The 22,410-nt window shown below is 50.7% G+C and overlaps 1 long non-coding RNA gene across 2 annotated transcripts in view; it reads right to left on the bottom strand.

Moving 5' to 3' along the window:
- LOC109444591 (uncharacterized) overlaps positions 1-22,410 on the bottom strand; it is a 212,080-nt gene that overhangs the window by 50,893 nt on the left and 138,777 nt on the right. Inside the window, exons 5-6 of one of the 2 annotated variants that reach the window (XR_012491265.1) lie at positions 15,591-15,673; positions 13,501-13,612 (exon numbers count right to left, since the gene is read on the bottom strand). This is a non-coding gene — a long non-coding RNA (uncharacterized LOC109444591). Of the gene's footprint in view, positions 1-1,254; positions 3,341-13,500; positions 13,613-15,590; positions 15,674-22,410 lie in introns of those variants that run through there. The other variant, XR_012491268.1, reaches the window with a different exon arrangement.

Below are 22,410 nucleotides of genomic sequence, written 5' to 3' on the forward strand. Positions count from 1 at the left end.
CCCAGAGCGGCCATCCGACCACCCTGTCTAAAACAGCAGCCTGGTTCCCTCTAGTTCCCCTCCTGCCTCTCAGTCCTCAGGAGCCTCCTGTACGGCGTTCTGTGCTGGGTGCGTTGCTCACGGGTCCACTGCCTGCCTCTCCCACTAGAACTTCAACTCCACGAGTGCAGAGACCATGCATCATCCCCCACTACCCAGCACAGTGCTTGGCACACAGTAGGTGCTCAGCTGTGGTCGACGAGTAAAGGAATGTTAGCCAATCACAAACGCAGCCAGGATTCAGGTCAGCCTTTGCCTTATCGAATCTCCTCTTGGCCACACAGGATTGGCAAGGCCTCACCGGGTCTTTTCTCCATAGCCCCCTCCCTCACCTCACCCCCAGAAAAGGCTCAACCTTCCTCCCGAGGGCTCTCGGTGTCTCTCCTAACTCCTTGGTCCTGGCCTGACAGTGGTTGTGTTCCCTCAGGTCCACAGGGTCAGAGAGCAACTTCTCACCCAGCCTCCAGGCCGAACCTCCTGCTCTAGGATCACTGCCATCTCTCTTATGCTCACAGGTTTCTGCCTCTTCTTCCCTTTAGCCACAAAGGTGAGGCTGCGAGAGGGAAGGGGGCAGGAAAGCAGCCCCCACCCTGCCATGCACATGCACCAAATTCCAGAATCTTCCCAGATGGACACAATGGAAGATACCGGCCCTGCGTTGCGGACTCCGGAGCTGACCTCAACCACAGGGTCATCCTGCTCTATTTCCTCTTCATTTGGGGCTCAAGTGAACAAACAGAACCTTTCTCTGTTGGCATTTCATCGTTTATTTTTAAAAGGAGCAAAAAGGGAAGTGTCCAGAGCCATCCCCCACTCCAGGGCGTTTCTCGATCTCTGCTGAGCCCCAGGAGGAAATTCTGCCTCTGGGGCAGTCCCACCCGCTCTGCGAGAACAGGCTGTTCCGAGTAGCTGAAGGCCTGGATAACGGAGGGTGACTTCCTCGGCCAGGGAACAAACGGAAAAGCCTGGCCTGCGGTTGACTCTGGCCAACCGAAGAGCTCGATTTCTCTTATTTCAACAGCTTTATTGAGATCTAATCCACCTACCACACAATTCACCCACTTGAAGTGTACAGTTCAATGGCTTTTTAAAGCACATTTACAGGGTTGTGCAACCACCACCACCGTCCATTGAACCATCCCCCAGATACCCTATGCCCAGGAGGAGTCACTTCCCAGTCCCGCTCACCCCAACCCCTGGCAACTAACTACTCACCTACTTTCCGTGTCTATAGCGTTGCCTCTTCTGGACATTTCATATAAAGGGAATCCGGCATGATAGGGCTTTTTGTGTCTGGTTTCTTTCCCGTGCATAATGTTTTCAAGGCTCATCCATGTCGTAGACCGTGCCAGTACTTCACTCTTTTTGTTGCCAAATAGTCTGAATACACCTCATTTTGTTTATCCGTTCATCAGCTGATGGACACTTCGGGTGTTTCCACTTGTTGGCTGTCATGAAGAAAGCTGGCACGAACATTCACGTGCAAGGTTTTGTGTGCACATAGGTTTTCAGTTCTCTTTGGCATCTGCCTAGGAGTGGAATTGCTGGGTCACATGGTAACTGTGTCTAACCTTTGGGGGTAACTGCCGACTTTTCCAAAGTGGATGCACCACTTTACAATCCCGCCAGCAGTGCAGGGTTCCAACTGTTCCACATCCTCCCAACACTTGCTACTGTCTGTCTTTTTTATCACAGCCACCCCAGAAGGTATGGGGTGGCAGGCCGAAGCTTTTTCCTAATTAGTCAGAAACATTTAAAAATTGAGAGGGTTGATGGAAAGATCTGGATTGCTGGCTTCTCTGGAGGACAGCGGCTTTCTGGCACGGCGGGGTGTGTTCACAGTGGAAACTGAGTCACGACCATCCCTCCAGGTCCCCACAGCCTTCATCTCGTCACCTCCCTTGTTGAAAGGACTGGGATCCTCTGCCAGTAACACTCACGTGAGCCCAGCTGAGGTTTGCAAACACAATGAATCGTCATCCTTTGGACTTTCTGGAATCCCCGTGCTGACCAGGAAGTGAACTACAAATGCGTTTTAACTCATTCCACACGATGCACTGCATCCTCATGATGGCTGTGGAAGGACGTATTGTCCCTACTTCTGGATGAGGAAACAGGTTTCTAGAGGAGGTGACACGACCACCACTGCGTCACATACTGCTGAGGGCCGGGCTGGGATCCAGGGCTAGCGGTCTGACCCCAGAGCCCTGTATCTCTCGTGATGTCACGAGGCCCCTCGTGGTCCTCGGCTCTTTCTTCCCACATCCTAACACCGTAATGTTGCGGGGGGCGGCCCTGGGTTAAGGTATTTTTCTGGAAAGAACTGTATTGGAGTAAAAAAACCAGAAAGGCCACAGTGCTTCCACCTGCGAGTCTCATACAGTTCTGCTCTTAGAGATGTGGGCAGTCTCAATGTCACATTTTACATCCTCAAGTGACGGGCTATATGTGCTGGACCTCGGGCTCCAGGGGGCAGGGACCTTATCGGTTTGTTCACTTCCATGTACCCCGTGAAAAGCACCTGCTGACACACAATATCTACTATAGAAATAGCTGATGAATGAATGGACAATACATTTTAAAATAGAATTTCCAATGTTTTTCTTCCTAACTTTTTTTTTCTACAAAGGTGTTTTGTTACATGTTTAACTAAACATGACTGAATTTCTATACCAAATGGCTTGGGTTCAAATTGTGGGTCCTTCCCTTATTAATAAGTTACTCAACCTCTCTGCTCTTCATTTTCCTCATCTAAACTATGGGGATAAGCACAGAACCCATCTCAAAGTTAGTACATGAGCGCGTTCGGGACCCTGTTAGAACCGGTAGCTGCTGTCATCACCATCGTCATCATCATTTCTGTTTCCATCTGTGAAGCAGGCCAGGGGCTTTCAGGACCAACGTGAATGGAGATGCTATCTCACGGTAACTCAGGTTCCGGGCTGCATCATGGAGGCTTTACAGGAAGGGTCACAGTGTCCCCTGAGAAGTGACAAGGAAGCAATTGGTCGATGAGCACGAGGGGAAGTGAATGAATGGTGGTTAGCATGAGCTGGAAAGTGCACGTTCGCTTGAGTTGCTCAATACATCCGGTGACAGCGAGGTCCTCCAGTACCCTGGAAGAGGCAGGTATGGGTTTTGGGGGCCGGGAAGGTGCTCAGGTTCACAGAGGAGAGGTCTGGCTGGGTGAGGCTGGAAGCCCCAGGCCCCGGTCTGAACACTGGACGCGCTGGAGGGCATGGGAAGATCTCCATGGCCCTGAGTTGGCCCCAGAGCCTGTGACACAGCAGGATCTTTGCAAGGAGGAAGTGAACGCTGCCTGGGATGTTTCTGGTTAACATGGGGTGTCCCTCAGCCTCCTGCCTGCCTTGGACTCTTCTTCTTTCATTTTCAAGAGGAAGGACACATTCCTTGCAAGATAGGGACCCTGATGCCTTTTCTACCTCAGGCGAGTCTCAGGGCTTCATGCTTGTCCTTGCAGCTCCTTTACCTGCTTCGGTGGAATCCTTTATTTCCACCCCAGTCTCACCTCCTGAGGCTGCCAGTCTCATTCCACACCTGCCACTCACGTCAGGTCAGCCCGAGTTCCTTCATCCCCTTCCTCAAGTAATAACAACAATGGCAATAACACTAATAGCCTGTTTGTTGAGCACTTACCATGTGCCTGGGATTGTGCCTGTTACTTTACAGGAAATAACTAATGTAATCCTCAAAACACCCTGTGAAACAGGTGGCTCCATTCCCACCCCCAGTTCACAGATGGGGAAACTGAGGCCCAGAGAGGCAAAGTCTGAACTTTATGGAGAGCTGACAGGGGACCTTCCGGAAATCCTCCTGACTAAGCCCGGAGTACATCCGCAGGCCACAAAATAAGTCTGGCAGCCAGATGAGGACCCAGACTTATTTTGGGTGTCCGCCCTCCCTGGCGGGCAGCGTGAGTCCCTCTGCATTACACAGAAGGCAGGTGGGAAATGTCAAGCGCAAGTTGGAACAACAACTCCTCCATGGGCTTTGGCATGGTGGCCAGTGCTCTCAGCTGTGAGCAATAAAAACCCAACTTACAGACGCTTTAAATATAAGGATACTTAGCGTGTACGCTGTCAAAAGTGATGGGGAATCAGGGACTAGTTGATTCAGCAGCTAGATGACATCGGCGAGCACCCAGGTCCTGGGACTCTGGCTTTGCCCAGCACCTGGCTCTCCTCCTTGACTCAAGGTGGCTGCCACTTCTCCAGACATCGTGACCTCTCCCCAACAACACTGGAGAGAGAAGAGCCGGTTTATTTTTTTCCCTTTAAGAACTTTCATAGATAAAGTGTTTTAAAGGTTGGTATCATTGCGAAGTCCACAATATGTTGTTTTATCAATGCTCTTTTTTATTGTAGTGAGAGCATTGAACGTGAGCTCTATCCTTTTAACAAATGTTTAAAATATACAATTGTCGTGCAGAATGTCACGCAGGGTCTCTGGTCCCGCTCCCCACATAAGAACTCAGGACATGGTGAGGTCAAAAAGGAACACCCACAGAGTCATCAGTAGGGGAGTCATACCACTACATTCTCACTGGTGGCCCGAGCGAGACACATGAAGTAGGATCCACACAATCCACAATCGCCGTCCACTTCTCTGCCTGCCAACCTGCCAACCTGCCAACCTGCCAACCTGCCAACCAACCAACCAACCAACCAACCAACGCAGTCACGGCAGTTACATCAGTGGCTAACTGGCTAACTGGTTACAGCTGACAGCCTACCAGTCACAGCTGATGACCATCTACTACCTGAGCCAGCACCTTTCCACATGAGGCCGAGAGCCTGGAAATTGCTCTCTGGGACTCTGTCCCCACAACAATACAATATTGTTTACTATAGCCACGGCGCATAGCAGGTCTCTAGAACTTAACTCATCTCACATAACTAAAACTTTATACTATACCTGTTGCATAGCAACTCCCCATTTCCCACTGACAGCCACCATTCTATCTCTGCTTCTCTGAGTTTTATTAATTTTAGACCCCTCATATAAGTAGAATCATACAGCGTTTGTCCTTCTATGACTGGCTTAGTTCACTTAGCATAATGACCCAGCAATCCCACTTTTGGGTCTTTATCCCAAAGAATTGAAATCAGGATCTCAAAGAGTTATTTGCACCCCCACGTTCACTGCAGCATTATTTACAACAGCCAAGATGTGGAAACAACCTAAATGTCCATCAACAGATGAATGGATAAAGAAAATGTGGTACTTACATACAGTGGAATATCATCCAACCTTACAAAGGAAGAAAATCCCGCATCGGGTTAAGCCCCTGTCAGTTTTGAAGTGGTGGGGAACCGTTCCCAGAATTCCCAGCAGGTATTATTGGTCAGAATTGCATTCCACGTGCAACCTCAACAAATCACTGGCAAAGGGAAAGGGGCCACTGGGATTGGTTTAAAACAATTGGGACCCACCCCTTGGAGCTCCGCTGAACACCATTTTCCCTGGGTGTATGATGGTGGGGTGGGGGGAGGTAGTGCCTGAGCAAAATGGGGTCTGTTAGGAAGGAGAAAGTGGGAGGAATGGCTGAAACAAAGCATAACCCATTGCTGCTGTCAGCACGTCTATCTCGTCCTATCTGGACCCTCTGAACTAACTCTATGCTTTGGACCTGATTCTCCCTCCTTCCTCATAAATTCTGCAAGCTCACCATGTTCCTCCCATCAATTCCCTCCCTCCCTAAGTTAGCGTGACGCTCACGGAGACACTCGAGTTTCCTAAATGACCGTCCTCAGCTCCGTGATCACCGCGTTATCACTGCTGGCATTTAGTAGGCACTTGCTATGTATCAGGCGTCCCTGTGCAAAGCCCTTTGCCTACACCAGAGGATCTCAACCAGGGTGATTTGCCCCGCAGGGTACATTTGGCAATGCCTGAAGCCATCTGTGGTTGTCAATGTCCTGGGCAACGGTGTCTGTTGCATCCAGTGGGTAAAGAAGAGAGGGCTGCTGCTAAACCCTCCTGCAATGCACGGATGGCTCCAGCAACAGACAATGATCTGGACCCCATGCCAGTAGGTCGGAGGTTGAGAAACCCTCCCAACCAAGTCTGGAGGGGCGATTCCTGATTCCGGTCCAGAATGCCCTCCGCGTCCAGGTTGAAAACCCTTGCCTTCCACTCTCAAGCAGAGAATGACCGAGAAGCAGCCTCTGTGTGTCAAGGCCCATGCGGAGCCTCCGTAGGGCTGCAGGCCCAGCCCTAGCCCTCAGGAGCTGGATGGAGCCCATTTCACTTCTTTACGTTATTCTATTTGCCTCCTGCCTTTTTCCAAAAGTTGCTTGAGGCAGCTAGAACCAGCGCTCATGACTCGTATTATCTATCCACGAGTGAGAAAAGAAACAAACACACAGCTCTATGGGTAGGTATTCAAAGTCGTTCCTCACAAGGAAATTCACGTGGGGCCATGAGGTAAGGGCAGTGGGAAGGCAGAGGTATATGCCAGAGGAATTCTAGTCACTGCAAGCAATGGAAACCCAACCCAAAGTGAGTTTTGAAAGACAGAAAGAGAGAAAAATGTATTGGCTTATGTAACGAAGACGTACAGGGCTATGTCAGCTTCAGACACGGCTGGATCCAGGAGCACCCGTGATGTTTGTAGGACTGGGGCTGCCTCCACCTCTCAGCTCTGCTTTGCCCCATGGTGGCGGTATTCGCAGGCAGTCTTTGCTCTCATGGTGACACACTGGCCACGGCTTCTTCAGGCTGACATCCCACTCACTCAGCCACCCCAAGGCAGTAACATCTTCCCTGCTGCTCTGCAGAATGGAGTTCTGTTGGCGTTGACTGGATCACGTGCACATCCCCAGTCAATGCAGCCAGGAACCTGGGAAGTCTGAACGGCCAGGCCTGGCCTGGGAGTCTACACATGGGGGTGGGGTCAGCTCACACGATCGATGGACGTGGACCAAGGGGGTGGTGACCCCCTGGGGAAAATCAGGGTCTATTCTCTAGAAGAAGTGGAACAGGCACTGGGTGGTTCCAGAGCACTGCAAATGCAGCATCTTCCACAGTTCACCCACTGGATCTAACAAGGACCTGTTTTGAGCCTGGCGTCAAGCCCAGGAAAGAATCTGGCACCTTTCTGCCCTCGGGGAGGAGGGGAAGATAAAAATAAGTGTAATTCAAAGCTCTGTGTGATATGTCCTGGGAAAAAGAAACAAACAAAAGGCTACAGACATTAGAGGCAAGGCCTTTAAACTCATCCCTAAGGTGGGGTGAGAAAGGGCACTCCACTGCCAGGAACGGCTTGTGCCAGGCTAAGGAGGTGGGAAGGGACAGGGTGTGGCTGAGGAACGGAGGGTCATCTGCTTGGTTGGCTGCAGGGCTCAGGTAAATGGTGCAGGGCCGGGCTAACCCAGCCAAGGGGTCACCGATGGTTCTAGAGCACAGATAGGATCTGGTTATGCTTTCTGAAGATGAACTCGACGGGTGTGGAAGAAGAACGGCTGGGACAGGGAGAGGCTGGGAGGGCTATTAGGCAGCTGTCACGATTGTCCTGGGCAGGTACTGGGCATCTGAACCAGGACAAAGCGGTGGGGAGGTGGCAGGTGGCAGCTTTCCTTGTTCACCTGCCTCCAAAACACCTTAACTTAGTGCACCCTGAGCTGAGCACAGCATCTGCCCCCCAGATCTGCTCCTTCCCCCATGTCCCCATTCCAAAAAGTGGCCCCACCAGTCTCCCAGTGATTCAACCAGAAACCCCAGAAGTGTCCTAGACTCCTGTCTTTCCCCACGACCTCCATTGCACACTCAGCAGACAACACTGGCTCCCACTTTCCAAATACACCCTGAGTGCCACTTCTCACCACCGCCATGCCCACCACTCTGAGCCAGGTCACCCCTCCCTGGTCCCCTATGTCCACCCTCGCTCTCCGCATCCCGGCATATTCTCCCCAGAGCAGCCAGCAGGAGACTCTAAAAAGCTAATGTCTCTTTTGTGCCATGAATTTAAAAGGCAATTCCTGCATGTGCTGCTCAGAGCCCTCGTGGGTCTTCACCACATCTAGAAGGAAGTCCGCAATCCTGGGCTGGAGCCCTGCAGATCTGGACCTGCTGTCCTCTGCTCCCCTACTCTCCCATCGCTCACTCAGCTCCAGCCACACTGGTCTCTGCCGGCTCCGAACAGGCCAAGCCATTCTCTACACAAGGCCTTTGCATTGTTCCTGGGGCACAAGGAACACAGGTGCTCAATAAATGCGGGTTGAATGGCGGCCTAGGAGACAGAGGCCCAAACCCTGGCAGCAGCGTGAAGAGAGCGTGGGGGCCTGTGGGCGGATACCAAGGTTACCCAGTTATGCTGAACAAAGCCCCCAGCCCCTGCGAGTCCCCGAGGAAGTGCCCATGGCCACCCCAGTCCCACCCCCGACACCAGCTGAGCAGCCCTGGCGCCTGCAGCCTGTCCCCAGCCAGAACTGGGAGTCAGGAGCAAAGGAGGAAGGAAGTGTAAGCACAGAGGAGGCTTGTTCTTCGCCTGGGCGCAATCCCCATCTCAGCTCCTGGCCCGCCTTGGGAAGTCAGGGACATAGGATGCCGAGGGGAGCCCAGAGCTGACGCCCAGGTGGCACAAGGACCGTGGGAGGGCACCTCTGAGACCTAAGCCTCTCCTTTCAGTCTTTCTTAGAAAGACTGAAAGATCACAAAGCTGCCTTCTTGATAAGCATGTTACATTTGACCAGTATTTGCCCAATAGCTCCTTATGCCATTGGGGGGACATTTCTGTCAGAGCTGCCAATGGGACTTGTCCCCCACCAGAGGGTTCTGTTTGCTGTTGACAGTGGGGGTGGTCAGGCCCCACAACTGGGGAATGTCCTGAGAGCAGAGACTGCTAAAGCCTCTGGATAAGTCATGGCCAGGTGGGGAAACTGAGTCACTGATCCCTCATAGGGCCATGAAACTGCCAACACATAGCGCCTGCCAGAGCCAACTTGCCTTTCACCATGGAGACTGAGAACAGGAGACATTGGCCCAGCGAAGGCTAAGCAGATCCGGAAGTGGAGAACAGCGTGCAGAAAAGGGAATGGTCCCGGGAGCCCTCTTTCCTCCTGGCGGACTGGGCTTTAGTGCGTCCAGTTGTCCAGCTCCAGGTCCTTGTCCCAGGTACCAATGCAGCTAACACTCAGGCCCACTTATTACGTGTCAGGCCGTGTTCTCCCATTTTATATGTGTTACCTGGTTTCATTCATTCAACGACAATTCACTGAGCACTGACCACATGCCGCACATGTGAGAAAACATTAGTAGTGAGAAAACGCCCCAAACATCCTGCCTTCATGTATGTGACACGCTAGTGCTACAGCAAATAGCTATACCGTAGTGTGCTAGAAGGTGGTGTTTTGGAGAAAGATAAAGAAGAGGGGGAATCCTATCATGGGAAGAATTATCAGTGACATAACATAATTTAGAGGTGAGTATCATTATTATGCCCATTTTGCAGATGAAGAAACCGGGGCACAGAGAGGCTATATGGCTTGCTCAAGGTCACACAGCTGTGAAGTGGCAGAGACGGGGCTTGAACCCAGAGTCCTGGTTCCAGAGTCCTGATTCCTGAGAGGAAGAGGATGGCAGGTCCCCTGTCTTTAGCACAGCCTCCAGTCCACCACAGCTGTGGGATAGCAAGGGACTTGGGGAGCAGCAGACAGCCAAGTTGAGGAGGATGAGAGCTGGATTTGGCCCTGGACCAGCTCCCCAAATTCCAGCCTTGGAAATCTTTTCTCCTCCCCAGGCCTCAGTTTCCACCTCTGCAAAATGGAGAGCTGCAATCAATTCCTGCCTGGAGTGGGGGCGTCCTGAGGTCTGGCTGTCGAACTGCTTCATGGTCACCCCCCAACAGCTGTCATGTTTGCCCTGCAATCCACTCTCCACCAGCAGCCAGAGACATCTCCATAAAACACAGCCAGACCTTGACGCTCCCCGACACAAACCCTCCAACGACTCCATCTCACTGTGTACAAAGTTCCAACTCCACACCTGGCCTGTGGGTGGCCCCTGAAACCTTCTGCCCACGCTCACTGTACTCAGTCACCCTGGCCTCCTGGCTATCCCTGCGCATCCATCCGCCAGCTCAGTCCTGCCTCCAGCTGTTGTGTTTGCCGTCGCTTCTGCCTGAAATCCCCTTTCCTCTTATATGGGCAACACATGGGACCCGCTCCTCACCCCCTGCTATCCCCTTGGTGTCGAGATGCTCCATAGGCCGACCCAGATGGGGACAGAGATACATGCAGAGGAGGGCAGATTCACTGCACACACTGGAGCACGCAACCCAAGGTACACGGAGTCGGAGAAACATGCGGAGCAGACACACAGCCACGGAGACACCACACACACCCCTGCAGCATCTCACACACCTGCACACGCACACACACAGACACACATACACTCCAGCATCACACACACACACTCCAGCATCACACACACACACACACACACACACACACACACACACCTCCCTCAGGCACCCGGAACAGCCCTGCGCCAAGTGTCCTGGGACAGGGACGCCCGCAGCCAGCCAAGGCGGGAAGTGTCCTGGAGAACAATGCCTCCCCTCCCCACCACCTGCACAGACACAAGGAGCCATTGTCAGCTTGGCACTCGCCACAGGGCAGCTTCTCAACAGGCACTCCTGGCGGCTGTGCAAGCATGTGGGGGCGGAAGGCTGGCGGCTCCCCAGGCCCACCTGCTCCCACCCCCCATCCCAGGACCCTCCCTCCTCCACAGCCTCCTGCCTGGTCCTGTAGACCCCGAGGGGGCTTAACTCCCTGGCCCACCTTCCTTCCCTAACCCCTCAGGGCTGATTAACTCTCCTAAAGGGGCAGTTAGCATTACAAGGGGCAGGGCTTGGTGGTGAGAAACGTGGAACATAGATCCAGACACACATGCTGTGTGACGTTGGGCAAGTCATTTTACCTCTCTGAGCCTCAATGACCACATCTGTAAAATGGGCTCATGCTACCAGCTATCTCACAGGGTTGGTAGGATGATTAACTGAGTCAGAGCATACAAAATGCCGAGGCAGTAGGTGCAACCCTGAGATCCAGAAGGCCTGGGCTCTAATGCCAGCCATGCTGCTTCCTTGCCACAAGGCCTTGGGCAGTGATATCCCCGCTTTGTACCTTGGTCTTCTCACTGTGCAAGTGGGGATGACCCTTGTCCCTCCCTCTGAGAGGTGTCCATTCTGTGAAACCCTTACACACAGCTCAGGGTGGGTCAGGCACACAGTAGGCCCTCAATGCTGTCCATGACCGTAATCTTACGCAGACTGGGGCTTGTTTATTCATTTATCCCTCCTTTGCATTCACCTGACCAATGTTTCCTGTGTACCCACTACGTGCTGTGACTGGTGTTGAGCATCTCACTCTGAAGTTGCCCTGTCCCCCAAGGCCACAGTGGGCCCCTGATTGATGTTTGTTGACAGACTCAACGAGAGAAGAGGATTCAGTGACATCATCACTTCCGAGTACCCCAAGACATCAGCTAGGAGTGGTCAGGTGGCCTGGGCCAGTCTCTTAGGAGCTTGTGACATCCCACCAAGGCCTTTTGTCTGTAAAGTGGCAACGGGCCGCTGATCCCTGCTCCATTAGCAAAGCTGTGGTGAGGACAGAGCAGGGCGGAAAGAGGGAAAGAGGGAAAGAGGGAGGGTGCGACTCAGTGAGCAATAATGACACAGGGCCACCCTGCCAGGGGCAGCCCGAGCTTTCTAGGACCCGCTCCTCCTCCTCCTCAGGCCTCTGCTCAAACGGAACACCCCCCCCCCCCACCGGGCAGCGGCACCCCCTCCTAACCCCCACTGCCACACACTGATTACTCGCATCAGAAAACTCTCCGCCCCACCTGACTTCAGATGATGCAGTCAGTGGCTGGTCCAGTGGATTATCTCCCCCAAAACCAGGCTTTCTCCATCTTGGCTCTACCGACACTCAGGGCCGGGTCATGCTCTGTTATGAAGAACCACTGCCCTACGCACTGTAGGATGAGGTTAGCGGCAGTCCTGGCCTCTGGCCACTGGATGACAGTAGCATCCCCTCCCCCTCCCAGCTGTGACACCACAAATGCCTCCACACATTGCCAAGTGTCCCTGGGGGACAAAATAGTACGCAGCTGGGAACAGCTGGCAGAGATAATGAGCTCAAGGGGAATAGGGGTTTCTATCTGCTCGGTTTCCTGCTGTGGGCCCCAGTGTATACAACAGGGATTCAGGGCATACTTGTCAAATGAATCTTGAACAGATGAATCCCAGGACACACGCGGTTTCCCTTTCCCAGCATGCCCTTCCATCCCTTTGTCTGGTGAACTCCTACCCATGCTTCAAGACCTTGGTTGGCAACGTGGGAGAGGAAAGGGGCTGAGCAGAGATGGAGGTGAAGAGAGAGTACCTACTGCGTGTCCCTCTGAAAGGGCACCCATGACCCGCCCCAGCCTCCTATGTCCTGCAGGAATGTGGGTCAGGATAGCCAGATCTTCCCATTTTTCAAGAGGAGCCAGAGAAGTGAATTTTATGTGAGATCTGGTATTTCAAATATTGGCAACTGATTCACATTTTTTAAAAATACATCAAGGGCCAAACCAAACAAATCCCTGGCCTGGATCCGGCCTACGGGCGGCCGTTGGCCAGGCCTGCTCTAGGGGCTTTGCTGGGCACGGTCACCTTTGAGTATGATAGTGTGAGAAGACAGTTCTTCCTGGGGTCTCACTTGCATCCCGTCCTCTGTAGCAATGTGGGACGGTCCTCATATAGCTGAGGCAGCTCTGATGGGCAGAGGCAAGCCCCCCAGCTCTAGGTAAGGCCACAGGCAACTGCCCAGCCCACCCAACACTGGCTGTAGGCCCAGCTCAGGCCAGAGACAGGGTGGAGGTCTCATCCCTAGACTGTGAAAGGCATTTGTGGCTCCAAAATTCCCACGTCAGGCCCAGGGGAGACCAACCCTCAGGCCAGGGCTGTTTACCCCAGACGGCTTGGCCTCTTTAAGAAGTAAAAACAGGGAAACCAAGGCAGGGCTGGGCCTCGTGGTCCCTTGGGCAGGCTCAGAGGAGCCAGGAGGCAGACTCCTCTGGAAAGTCCCTCTTCAGAGCGGGTTGGGCGCCAGGGAAAGCGGACACCAGGGTCTCCCAGCCTCTGAGGCTCCAGCCACATCCAGCAGCTCTTCAAGCCCCTGTCCTTCCTGGGACAGAACTTTGCAGAAACTGAAGTTGAAAAAGCCCCTCTCTGGGAACCCACGGCCCCCTTGATGAGCACCGTGGGACTGCAAGACAGGGGTGTGAACCCTGGTCCCAAGGTTCGACGCTGGCTGGAGACCCTTGAAGCCAGAGCCAGGTCCCCCGTGGCCCAGGGCCCTCTCCAGGGCCCCACCAGCCATTTCCCTCAGCCAGACCCTAAACCAGCCAGGCGCCGCTGCCATCATCCAGGAGGCAGAGTCCCGCAGACCTCACCTTGCTGTGTGAGCAGAGGCAGGTCCCCTGGGCTCTCCAGCCTGGGTTCTGCACCCGTTGAAGGCAGCCTTCTATGGTGGGGAGTCAATGAGCATGTGGCACGTGGTTGGCGCTGGAAAGGGAGAAAAGATAGTAACATCCAGTGAGCAAGTACTCGGTGCTGATACTGAACAATCTGCGCTCTTCATCCTCACCGTATAATCCTGCACTTGGTCACTCAACAAACATTTGGTGAGTACCTACTATGTGCCAGGCTCTGAAGATTTCATGGAGCACAACACGGAACTGAACTATGCCCCATTGGAGCTTATAGTCTAGAGGGTGGGGAGTAAAAAACTCCCAAAATTATCATGTCAAGTGGTGAGGGAAAAACGAATGCAGGGACAAAGAATAGTAGGAGCAATTTAAAAGAGGAGGTCAGAGCAGGGGAATTTAAACAGAGCGCTGAATAGGGTGAAGGAGGGTATCTGGGGGAAGACTGTTGCAGGCAGAGGAAAGAGCAAGTGCAAAGGTCCCGAGGCAGAGGAGAGAATAGAAGAAGGTGAGGTTATAAGGGGAACAGAGGACAGATCACCTACGGCCTGGTAGGTGATCTGGTTTTTCTGCCAAGTGAGGTGGAGCCATGTGAGGATTTTGAGTAGAAGAGGGTCATGACCTGATTTCCTATTACTATCCCCATCTTAGAGATGAGAAAACTGAGGATCAGAGAGGTGAAGTCACTTGCCCAAAGTCACACAGCCATTGAACGGTAGAGGTGGAATTTGAACCCGTATCTGTGGGACTCCCAAGGCCAGAATCTTTTTAATCCCTCGGCTGCCTCTGGTTCTGGCATGAGTCAGGAGGCCGGATTAGGTGCAGAGAGAGGGGACCTCTCAGAGCTGCCCTTTGCAGCCTCCTGCCTCTGCCTGACACATTACATCTTTTCCCCACTCATGCCTTCTCCCTCGCCCTCAGCCATCCTACAGCTGCCGAGGGCCTGGGTGAGCACCTAACGTTTAAGACCCTCTGCTCCCATGTGTATTGGATTTGCAGTGATGGACAAAAGGGAGGGGTTATTCAAAAGGCCCCCCCGCACTGATGGAAGGTGACAGGCAAGGGCCTGGAGCCTCTGGGGCAGCTGTGGCTCTGCCTCTAATACGCAGAATGGCCAGGGCAAGTCCCTGATCTCTAAAGCCATGCTTGCTTCAAGGATAATAACTTTCTTTTTCTTGTAAAAGGAAGAGAAATTGTCAGTCCTTCGGTTTCACTCTGAGCTTGTCAATGTCTTTCCAGTAACTGAAGACGAGGGGTGGGCCACAGCATGTGGCCAAATGTGGAGGCACTGGGGACTGTGGTTTATGCCACCTGGCCCCCCCTAGCACCACCACCCTCTCCACACCCCTCCCGCCTCCTCCAATAATTGCGGTATTTGGTTTCCCTTTGACACCAAATGTGAAACTCTCCTGGAGGTAACGCAGAAGGGAATCGGTGTCAGTCTCTGAACTGTGGCTGAATGAAGGCATTCATAGGCGCCTGTTTGCAGGGTGGTGAACTTCTGGTGCTAAAAGCAGAATTGCTTTTCAGTAAATGTGATTACTCAAAAGGAAGTTGTCACCACCACTGCCACCTCAAGCCTCTTTCAACTGTCACATTGTCTGTCAGGCCCAAGGTGGGAGGGGGTCCTCTCTGTGGCTCCCCATGATCCCACCAAACCCCTGGGGGAAGCTCTGGCTGTCTCCGCTGCCCCTGGCCCGCTGAAGCTGCAGTTGGTGCCCACAGCCTGCCTAGGCACCGTATCTCACGGTACCTGCTGTCTGCTGAGTGAGCATTTGGGTCTCCAAGCTTGAGTGGTCTTGGCTGGGCCAAGCTGGAGCTGAGGGTGGGGCCGGGGCACAAGGCAGAGCTGTCAGTGGACTGTGTTTTCAAGAACTGTTGTCTATTTAGGCAACGCATCTCTCTTAATCCCTGTTTGCTCTTCTCTAAAATGGGAGAGGGGATAATGATACCCCAATGTAAAGAGCTAAGCCTAGTAATTGGCCATAGTACATGCTTCATAAATGGTAAGGTTATTATTAATAGTGAAAATGACACTGGATTTGAATCAGACAGACCAGGACTCAGATCTCAGCTCCGCCATCCACTGGTTGCATGACATTGGACAAGTCCATTCAGTTCTCTGGGCCTGAGTTTTCTCCTGTAGAAAGCATGGAGAATAATGACAGCTATGGTGTGACTGTTGGAGCATGTAAGTCACCAGGCACACAGTAGGTATGTAGCAAGCATGAGCTCCATTCCCGCTCTTTCTCGCCTTAGAGAGGCTGGCGCCTGGGCTGTTGGTCCACCTGAGCAACCCAGCCCCCAGGCAATGGCTGTGCTCTTCCCTCACTGAGAAACTTCCATGACAGCACAGCCGGAGTCCAGAGGGCAGACCAGACCCACCAGGCCAACCTCAATGCAACCCCTTCGGGACACACTCCCCAGTGAGACAGGCCTCAAACCACAGGATGGCCGGCCACGATCCCAGCCTAGAGCCCTCAGAGGACACCCTGAGGTCCCTTGCTCCACCTGCCACTGAGAAGCAACAATTCCACGAGTGAGCACCATGTGTCTCAGGGATCATCTCAGTGAGTCTCCACGGCAACCTCTAGGTCGGTCGTCTCATTGCTCAGCCACTTGCAGGTGTGGAAACTGAGGCTCGGGGAGGTGAGAGGGCTGGTAGCTGAGATGTGAACCCAGGCTGCCCCGTTGTCAAGCCACACACGTAACCACCGCGCTATGTCTGATGGTTGAGATTCTGGTGGTGCCTCCATGGCACCAAAGGTACAATTATATTCAGACATGTCTGGGTATAAAAACAAAAATTGTATTTGTGTTCCTTATTAAATTGTTGATTTTGAGATCATTGTAGATTCACAAAGTTGGAAGAAATAAACAGAGCGATCCCATGCACCCTCTCCCCAGTTTACCCTAGCTGACAACCATCTTGCAAAACTATCGTACAATGTCTCAACCGGGATGTCACAATGACATGGATACAGCCAAGATACAGGACATTTCTGTCACCACCAGGACCCCTTAGGTTGCCCTTTCCCACCCCCAACTCTGTCCCTGCCCCCAGCAACCACTAATCTATTCTCCATTTCTATCATTGTGTGAGCTCAGGAATGTTACACACATGCAATTGTACGGCATGGAACCCTTTGGGATTGACTTGTTTTACTCAGCACAATTCCCTAAAGATTCATCCAAATTGTTGTGTGTATCAATATCTGGTTCCTTTGCATTGCTGCGTAATATTCTACGGCATGGCCGGCCACAGGTTCCTTATTCGCTATGGAATCGCGGGTGCTTCCAGCTTTTGCCTGTTACGAATCAAACTCCTATGCACGCTTGTGTACAGGTTCTTGAGTGCACATAAGTTTCCATGTCTATGTCCAGGAGTGTAATTTCTGGGTCATATGGGAGTTTTTAAGGAATTGCCTAACTGTTTTCCAGAACCCTGTACCATTTTACATTCCCACTAGGAATGTATGAGTGATCCAGCTTCTGCAGTTCTTGCCAGCATTTCGTGTTCTCGTCATTGTTTTGTTTTAGTCATTCTGATAGGTATACAGTAATAGCTCATTGTGGTTTTAATTTGCTTTTCCCTAATGCTAATGACACTGAATCGCTTTTCACGTGCTTATTAGCATCTGTGCATCCTCTTCAGTGAAACATCTGCTCTTGCCTTTTGCTCATTTTCTAATTGGATTTTTTTTTTTTTTTTTTTTTTTGCTGAGTTTTGAGAATTCTTGATACATTCTACACACCAGCCCTTTGTCAGATATGTTGTTTGCAGATCTTTTCTCCCAGTGTGTGGCTTGTCTTTTCATTCTCTTAAAGCACCTTTCACAAAGCAAATTTTAATTTTGATGAGGCACAATTTATCAATTTTTTTCTTTTATGAATCATACTTTTGGTGTTCAAGTCTAATAGTTCTTTGCCTAGCCTTAGATCCCAAAGATTGATTTTCCTTTAAATATAAAACATTTCCATAATCCATAAATGTTTTATAATTTTCTGTGTTACATTTAAGTCTATGATTCATTTTGAGTTAATTTTTATATAAGATGTGAGGTTTCAGTCAAGGTTTTTTGTTGTTGTTGTTGATTTTTTTCGCCTATGGATGTCTGATTGCCCCAGGATGGTTTACTGAAAACATTATCCTTCTTCCATTGAATTTCTTTACACCTTGTCAAAAATCAGCTGGGCATGTTTGTGTGGGTCTCTTTCTGGGTTCTCTATTCTAGTCCATTGATTCTATGTCTATCTTTCTGCCAATAGTTGATTAACCTTAACCAAGTAACCTTAATATTGGTAGAATGAGTCTTCCCAGTTTGTAGAAAATTGTTCATCATATTTTAATTCATTAACAAACGAGTGGCAAAGCTCTGTTCCCCAACGTATTCGTTTAAAAAGAGAACACTGAGGCAGAGAAGGTGAAGGGGCCGTCACAAAGTCATGCTTCTCCTCTAAAGCGTCAAGTTGAAGATCAGTAGCTGCCCAGCCAGGTGACTACATTTCCCAAATGCCTTTGCATCTGGGTGGTACCATATGACTAGTGTGGGCCAATGGAAAGTGAGGGGAAATGTATACAGGTGTTATCAATCTGGGCGGATGGGTTCCTTCTCCGCCATCTCTCCTCTCTCTGGCTGGATGTTGAGTCCCAAGGTGACCTTGGGAGCTACCAGGTGGAGATGGCAGAGCCCCCATCTGACTAGTCAGGATACCTGACTGACTACATGAAGCAAAGCTCTTTCTCCCTGTGGCGTCCCAATGACCAAAAATGTCTGCATTTATCAATGACATGTTCTAACACTATTAAATTTTAAAAGTTAAAACACAAAATATAATTTATAAAATACCTATCCATGTACAACTGAAACCATTTCATATACCCCTGGTATTATTCACAATTTGGGAAATATATAGGCTAAACACTGTGTTAGATGTTAGTCCACCCTCCTCCTTCTATAACTAGAAAAACAGAGGCCCAGAGAGGGAAGGGATTTGCCCAAGGTCACACATTAAATCCAGGGCTGAACCCAAGTAATTCCACTAGTTAAATATAACTTAGCTTCATGAACCTTTGATTCCTTCTTTTAAAGGATGGACAAGTCTGAGCGTGTGTCACCCAAGACTCCAAGTGCATGATTATAAAGACAAATCATAATTAATAATTCCCTATGAGGCAGGTCAGAGAGCTTCCGGGGCAGGGTGGCGCCTCTGAGCGCTGTTTTTGGAGAGAAGTAATTTTAAGACTTCCCGCCTTTCATGGGGGGTGGGGAAACCATTTAAAATAAGCCTAATAAACGTGGCTCATGCAGCTGTAGCCCATGGAATGAAGTTCTCATCTCCAGAAGCCACTCAGCCTTTATGATGTGGGGTTTGTCTGTGTGCTGAGGTTAAAGGAAAAAAAGACTAGGAGGGATTTATGGCGAAAAATAACATCAACAACAATAATTCCTTGTGGAACTGAGTGGGTCAATTCTTTGTGGTTGCTGAACTGAGTGGGTCAAAAGGCATCAGAAAAAGCAACTTTGGAGGAGGGAGGAGGGCAGTGGCCAAGGGTCCCGGTGTCAGACTCAGAGACCCCAGGGCAAGCCTGTTTTGCCACTAACAGCTGCGAGTCCCCAGCCACTAACTTTGTCACTCTTGCCTCAGTTTACCCATCTATGAAATGGGGATCATAACAGTACCTACCACCTCTTTGAAGCTAACGTCTCCGAAAAAGCACTCTCTCCAGAAGCTCTGGAACCCACCCAGGTAGGGACTTCTGTGCCTTGGCCACCATGCCCTGCATCGCACCCCATCATGCCAGCTCCACTGTGGGCCACAGGAGCCTCCAAGCCCAGCTTGACAGGTTAAGCTTCAAAGTTAAGTTGTAGCAAAGTTAAGTTGCTGACTTGCCAGCGACTCCCTACCCTGGGCTATAGAGGGGCCAAGCAAAGGAGAGAAAACAAAGGCTTTTGTTTGCCCAGCCTCAGATGAGGGTGAGAAACAGTGACTCCTGCCCAATCCTGTGGAAGCACCCAGAGCTGTCTTCTCAGGCTTAAAGCCAGAGGAGGCAAGTCAGAACAGCCAGGTGGGAGACCCAGAGCCCAGGGGTGGGAAGTGATGCTGAGAGAAACGTCTATCCATCCACCCATCCACTCATCCATCTATCACCCATCCATCCATCTACCCATCACCCATCCACCCATCAATCCGTTCATCACCCATTTATCCATCCATCACCCATCCATCCATTCCACAAGCACATACTCAGCATTATGGGGGGCCAGGCCCTGAATTGGACATGGGGAAACAGCTGTGAATAAAGTCCCCGCCCTCAAGGAGCTAGTATTCTAGGCAGGGAGATGGAAAACAAACAACTATATGAATATTTAATATAATGACAGACTGTGAAGTGCTGGGTAGAAAAATAAATCAAGATAGGAAGAGTGAATGCAGGGCTACTGTCTGTCAATGGACGGGTCAAGGAAGGGAAGAAATAAGTGATGGGCCAGATCTGGTGGGGGAAGAGGAAGTGCAAAGGCCCTGGGGCAGGACTGAGATTGGCATGTTGGAGCAACAGCCTAGAGACCAGTCAAGCCATCATGAAGGGAGGGAAAAGGGAGGAGGAGAATCCGAGGGTAAAGCTGGAAGGGCCCTGGGCACAGGGAGCCCCAGCTCCAGTTCTGGTTCTGTATAGTCAGGGGATGGTGTCTTTCCTTCTCCAGACCTCGGATTTTTCTTTTATATAATGAAGGCCTAGGTGGGAATGTCCTTTCCCATCTGGGTCTCTGGCATTTAAAAAAGATGGCTTTGCTCTTGCCTTGGGATCTAGAAGAGCAGGGTCTAGACTGCAAGGGTGAAAAACATAGGTTCTGGAGTCAAGGTATTTAATCTCTATGAGCCTCAGTGTTCTCAGCCATAAAATGGGAATCATAATACCCCCTCACAGGGCTCGTACCAAGAATTGATTGGAGGCTGCAGGGAAAGTGTCTATTCCGGGCACCTTCCTTGGCCACTGTTGTTATAATTAGGTAAAACTGTAGATTCTGCTGACCCTCCGACTGAGAGGTAAAGAGTGTGAAGCCGTCAGATGCACCCCTGTGGTACTGCTGGCCTTGGCTGGCAGAAGCCTGGAGGCTGGGTCTCCAGTGCTCAGTTCCCATCATGAGGGGATTTCTGGAAAGGCGCATAGCTAGGGAGCCCTTTGAGCAGCTCAGAGGCCTCCAACCTGGACAAACAGCTCAGCACCAGCACAAAAGCTCCTCATGGGGCAGACAGCAGAGGTTCCCACCTGGCTCCACCATGTCCAGTGCTCTGGCCTTGGGCTGCCCTTTCCCCACCATGGGCCTCAGTTTCTAAGTCAGAAGCATTGTTTGGGTTCTCAGCTGACCTCATCAGATCCAGTCCTACCTCAGAGCCTTTGCACTTGCTGAGTTGGCCACACCTGGTATGGTCTTTCCAAAGGCAACTCCTTTAGGACTCAGCTCAAATATCACTTCAGAGAGGCCATCTCTGACCACTCAATCCAATATAACTCTATGTGCCCGTTCATTCTTTATCTCCACGTACCTTTACTTATCTTCAGAACACTCCTTAACACTCTAAATTATCTGCTCATCTCTGTTTACTTCTTGATTGTCTGACTTCTGCACGGTGATGTCAGCTTCACAAAGCTAGAGACTGCTTATTTTATCCACTATATCTCCAGCACCTAGCTGCCCAGTAAATATTTGATGAAGGAATAATGGGGACTTAGTGATTCCTTTATTCTTCTTTTAAAAGTTTTCCCACTTAAAAATTAATTTTAATGATGTCATTAACACATTATTATACTCTTTACAATTTTCTTTACTGTTACAGCTTATACTTAAAATTCCCTTCGACCTCCATCCTGGATACTTCCGGAGGTGTCATGTCTCAGGTTTGGCTTGTATCCTTCCAGAGTTATTTCTGTTCGCTTAAACACATAGAAATGCATATGTGTACCATTGTTGTTGATTGTGTGTGTGTGTGTGTGTGTGTGTGTGTTTATATAAATGGTGGATCAGATAGGACTCAGAGCTGTAAGTGACATAAACGACTCTGAATAATTGGGATAATTACATTGTCCACTTAGCTAGGCTACGGTGCCCAGTTGTGTGGTCAAACACTAAATGTTGCTGTGAAGGATTCTGTAGATGTGATTAACATCTACGCTCAGTTGACTTTAAGGGAAGGAAATTACTCTCGATAATGTGCATGGGACTCATTCAATCAGGTGAAGGCCTTGAGAGGAAAAACTGAGGCTTCCTGGAGAAGAAGTAATTCTGCCTCAAGAGTGTAACAGAAATCCTGCCTGAGTTTGCAGCCTGCTGGCCTGCCCTACGAATTTCAGACTTGCCAAGCCTCCACAATGGCATGAGTCAATTCCTAAAAATATGTAAATATATAAATACATGTATATGTATCTTACTGATTTTGTTTCCCAAATGAAATGAAATGAAAAAGATGGAAAATACCAAGAACTGATGAGAAGCGGAGCATCCGGAGGGAACTCGAACCCGGGGCCGGTAGGAACGCAACCTGTGCAAGCCCTTTGGGAAGATGGCAATTCCTAATCGTGAGACATGCACTTCCTGTGTGACCCAGCAATAGGGGTATATACACAACAGTTATACAGACAGACGTTCACCAAAAGACATGGGCAAGAACGTTCACAGGAGCCCGACTCATAAATAGCCCCTAATTAGGAAGTACCCACAGACCCATCAGCAGGAGAGGAGATGAATGAACCCAGTCACATTCCGACGGTGGAATACGGCCCAGTGATAAGGATGAATGACTTGCAACCACATGGATGGATCTTGATGACATTAATATTCAGAGAAAGTGACCAGAAACAAACCCATACTGTTT

Source organism: Rhinolophus sinicus, linkage group LG13 (genome assembly GCF_036562045.2).
Source record: "Rhinolophus sinicus isolate RSC01 linkage group LG13, ASM3656204v1, whole genome shotgun sequence".
Classification (NCBI taxonomy): domain Eukaryota; kingdom Metazoa; phylum Chordata; class Mammalia; order Chiroptera; family Rhinolophidae; genus Rhinolophus; species Rhinolophus sinicus.